We start from the raw sequence: 4,553 nt of genomic DNA, 5'->3' as shown, positions 1-4,553 counted from the left end.
CCCTTCCCCACTTAATTTACAATTAAAATCCTCCTAAAATCCCCACTTGTCAATGGAGTAGACAACTAGAACCATCTTAGAAATGGAGAAATGGGAAGATACTGTCAAAATGATTTGCTTCGAGTTATTTCAGAGATCAGCAGTAAAACCAAGAGGAAACCCTACTCCTGTTCATTAATGTTCACTCTTGGCTACTTCCATTTACGTAAACAAGAGTGGAGAAATTCCTAGCAAGTGTGAAGGAAAAAAGGCCAAGATTATAGAAATAAACCTCTGCCTGACAAAGGATAATTATACCTTTGGTTACTTCCCATCTCAAAGATTTTCTGCCAAAATAGTACGTTGCCCCTCGGGGCATATCTCTTATTATATTTTTTTCTCCAAAAGCCCCAGAATTACACATTCTAGCTGTACAGGAGCACGCCACTCCGCTTCAAAACCTCTAAACACCTCAACTATCCAATTTTCCTTATAAGAAAAAATCCTTAAGGGCCAGCTGCCAGACGTACTGCATGCAAACCTCAATCCATCAGAGAGTGGGGGGCGGCTGCTGGATTCAGATTGTATTCTACTTGGCAAATAGAGGAGACACAGGCCACGGATACCTAATGCAACTGTAATAGTGTTTCTTTCCCTCTTTTCCATTAGTTCTTTATTCCGTGCCAAAAATATCTTTCCAAAAGTGAAATAGCCGTCTTTCTTAAAGACAGCTCCTGGCCTTCCTTGTTAACTTCTGGGGCAATCCCTGCGCACGCCGTTCCTCTGTCTAAGCGTCGTTCTCCGCCCAGAACTAGAAGAATTTCGGAGTCCTGATATCGCATTACGACCGGGAAACATCCGTGAAATAACCCCCACCCCCCAGCCTTCTTTCTTAGACCGAAAGCCCAGCATTCACGTTCTGCTATAAGGACCCTTTAGTCACAGAATAGCGTCTGGGTTACATAAGCATGAAATTAAGTTTCAGCTATTCAAAAGGTTCTCTGCTCCGCCAACCGCCGCCCCCACTCCCCTCCTCCTATTCTTTAAAACCGGGAAAGCCTACCAGGACTAGTAAATTATAAAAGCCCCCAGGATCTGGGCGGGCAGCAGCCGGGTCCGCCGGGTCCGCCGCCTCCGAGGCGCACTCACCGGCGTCGGCGGGGACAGTGCAGCAGGCCGGGCGGTGTGTGCGGCGGGAGGCGCGGTGACAGCGGGTCTCTGTGTCCCCGCGCACTGCCCAGACCGGCACTGCTCGCGCGTTAGGGATCCGGGAAGGAGGAGGAAGGGGGAGGAGTCGGAGTCTGCACCCCGTGAGACCCTTGCGCAAGGTGCTTTCCAGCTGTGCCGGCTGCAGTGGCGAAGCGCGCGAACCACAAGAGCTCAGCCGCGCGGGCGGCGGACACGCCCCACCTCCCAGAGCCCCGGAGTTCGCCCCTCTGCCCCGGGAGCCCGCGCTTCAGGGTGGGGACGTCAGGGGCACCCTGGAGGGCTGCGATCACAAAGACACCCAGAAGCCCGCGAACGGAGGGTTACCTGGAGGGCGGAGCGCTGCAGCCGCCCCCAGACGGCTCGGTGGGCCCCTGGTGGCCCACCTCCAGAGTCGAGCGCGCCGGGAGAGCGAGGTCCGGCGGCAGCGGAAGCTGGAGCCAGGGCGACCGATCCTGGGGCGCGGCGCGTCGTCCCGACCCGAGTGCACCAGGTGAGCGTGGGGCCTCCAGCCCAGGCCGCCAGCCCAGGCCGCCCTCGTTGGTCCCCGACTCCGGCGTCTGAGCCGGCCGAGGGCGGTGCAGCGGACGCCAGCCGCCGCCTCCCGCCTTTTTCCATTTCCCTTTCACTCCGTAAACAGAAAGACACTGCCGCGTTGCGGGGAAGCGGAGCCCGCTCTGGGAAATTCCGTCCTCCGCCCCCCAGTTTGTCCTCGGGCGCCCGGGCGGAGCGGAAGGCGGGACTAGGGAGGAGCGGAGCGGGGCGCCGGGAGGGGCGCCCGCGGAGCGCTGGAGTTGGGACTCGCCACGCCACCTGAGGGGCCCGGGGAGAGCAGCCAGGGCTCCGGTCCAGGGCCTGGGACACCTAGGGATTTCCCTCGGACCGGGACCGACAAGCTGGTGCTGTAAGGCGCCCCGCGACCGCGCCTCCACACCCCTTCCTAGTCCGGGAAAGAAGATCGTGTTCCCCGGGCGCCTGGGTGGCTCAGTCGATAAGCGTCTGCCTTCAGCTCAGGACGTGATCCTGGCGTTCTGGGATCGAGCCCCACGTCAGGCTCCTCCACTGGGAACTGCTTCTTCCTCTCCCACTCCCCCTGCTTGTGTTCCCTCGCTGGCTGTCTCTCTCTCTCTCTTTCAAACGAATAAATAAAATCTTTGAAAAAAAAAAAGAAGAAGAAGAAGATCGTGTTCCCTAACGGGCTGGCGCCCTCCGCGCTACTCCAGTGTCGGTGTCCCAGGCCCAGCCAGCCTCAGCGGGCGGCCCCGGCCCTTTCCATCGCCCACCCCCAAGCCCCGGAGGACCGAGGCGCAGTGGGCTTCTGGCCCTCTCTCAGAACCGCTTCTGTGCACCTCACGGCGGGTAGCGCGGTTCTCCCCGCCAGGCTTCGGGTCACGTCCACACACAGGGGGTGCCAGGATCCGTGGTCGGCACGCATGGCCTCCCGCACGGTTCGGGAGAGGTTGCCGCAAGGTGGGCCAGAACCTGGCGGTGTAGCACCTGGAGAGGGGCCGGTGTACTCCTCTAGCAAAACTTGGTTTTGTTCCCTGTCTTTTCTTGGAACGGGTTATTTGGCGGCGGCGTCCCATTACGAAATTTTCCTGTACTGATAGCCCCCTCCTACCCCGGCTGCGGGTCTGGGGTTTTCTGTACAGCCTGGGGAGATCAAAGTTTGTTCATAGTATTCTTCCTGGTTGAGTGGAAATTGTTTCTTCCAGGTGAATCAGGAAGCGAGTTCTAGGGAAAATAGCGCCTCTGTACATGAAATCCACTCTGCTGGGCATTCCCAATACCTGAGTCTCAACTTACCACCCCCCTCGCCCCTCCATACTTCCCTAGTTACAAGCCAGACATTTTTGCAAGGCAGCCCGGAGAAAGAGAACGCAAGGTAGATATTCTCTGGGTCTTACCGACCCGGACGTTGGGTGTCCCAGGTAGAGCCCGGATTCAAACTCCCCACGACGCTGAGTCTGCGCCCTGTCCTTTCCAGTACCCACTCTCATTCTACCCCTGCGGTTCCAAAACTGCATCGGACCCGCTCTAGAGCTTTCCACGTTTCTTCTGTGGAAAGTGAGTTGCTGTTCCTATCCAGAGGAGTCATGAAAATTGCTGATGGACCTAGGCTAGTTTAGATGAGAAGCAAACCTTAACTCCTCTATCATTTCTTTGTGCTTCCGGTCAGGCGGGGATGAGGCTGAAAAAAGTGATTGACAAGTAGCTGAGCCCATCAGTAAAAGTGAGCCGAACTAGCAAACAGAACGGCCAAGGCTGCCTGACTGTGTCCGCACTAAATCACCCCCCCTTATTTTAGTTCCCGGAGTGCTGTGACATGAATAATGCGGGGTGCGTGCCAACCCCTGGAACCGTCCGGGTGGTCTCGGGTGATGAAGGGGTCCCCAGCTGCCGGGAGGAGAAGCCCTTCTGGGCGCGCCGGGACTTTTCTGGTCTTGGAGGGAGGACTAACTTTGCCGCTCTGATTGGGGAGGGGCAACGTGTGCAGAAAACTGAAGTCTAAACGGCTCTAGCATTCTCTCTGGGAACCAGGTTGTCGCCCATAATTACTATCTCTAATGGTAACGTGAGAGACGTCTCTCCCTCCTCTGTTGTCTTTGAGCAATAAGGGATGATCTTTGTAAACATTTTAAAAATAGAAACATGGAACCACTCCCGCTTCCACCCCGTTGAATGAGCTCATTAAAACCACACCTCATCTTCTGGGAACTAAGTATTAGCCTTACTTCCTACAGAGAGCTCTCCCAAATAGAGCTGCATTTTAGGGAGCTGGTGAGATGGCTGCCCCAGCAAGGTGCTCTGGCGTTCAGGATGTATGGGAGAGCAGATTTCATCTGGTGGGGTGAATTAAGAGGAAGTTTGACTTAAAAACATTTTAAAAAGTCTAACAAAGATTGGATCTGGTGTCCTGGAAGAGGCTGGAGTTGGGGAAGGAAAGAACGGCAAGAAAAAGTTTGCAGACTCCTTGCCTGTTGTTCAGGACTTTGTTGCAACAGACTTGTAAAAGCAATCCTGCTTTTTTAGGAGCTTTCTGGGAAAGTGAGGTTTCAGCTTGCCAAGGAGAAACCACCTGAGCCAGCGTGTGCACAACCATAAGGGGACTTACTCAAGAAGCCATTCTGATGTGTATTACAGAACAGCTCTTTGGAAGCTGCTCGAATCCAACAAAATGCACTTTAAAGTTGAGTTGCAGCCGGTTGCAGTTTACCTGAGGTTTTCTCCACCTACAAGCTGGCACAATAATGGATTTGTGAACTGTAGTTTGCAAACCAGAACTCCTTTACTCATGGAAACAAAATGATTAACAGTGGGGGGCAGGGGGCAGAACACTGATTTTATGTAATCCCAAATGGGGCTCT

The 4,553-nt window shown here is 55.0% G+C and overlaps 1 protein-coding gene across 2 annotated transcripts in view; it reads right to left on the bottom strand.

The window, feature by feature from the left end:
* Positions 1 to 1,531, bottom strand: part of MAP3K8 (mitogen-activated protein kinase kinase kinase 8) — a 25,401-nt gene extending 23,870 nt beyond the window's left edge. The window contains exon 1 of one of the 2 annotated variants that reach the window (XM_040645292.1): positions 1,513 to 1,531. The gene's annotated coding sequence lies outside the window, so the exon portion shown is untranslated. Of the gene's footprint in view, positions 1 to 1,128; positions 1,339 to 1,512 lie in introns of those variants that run through there. The other variant, XM_040645291.1, reaches the window with a different exon arrangement.
* Positions 1,532 to 4,553: the final 3,022 nt, after the last annotated feature.

The sequence above is a fragment of the Ursus maritimus genome, unplaced genomic scaffold (assembly GCF_017311325.1).
Source record: "Ursus maritimus isolate PB19 unplaced genomic scaffold, ASM1731132v1 scaffold_31, whole genome shotgun sequence".
In the NCBI taxonomy this organism is placed as follows: Eukaryota; Metazoa; Chordata; class Mammalia; order Carnivora; family Ursidae; genus Ursus; species Ursus maritimus.
The sequence above is the reverse complement of the archived record's forward strand: the minus strand, read 5'-3'. Positions and strand labels throughout refer to the sequence as shown.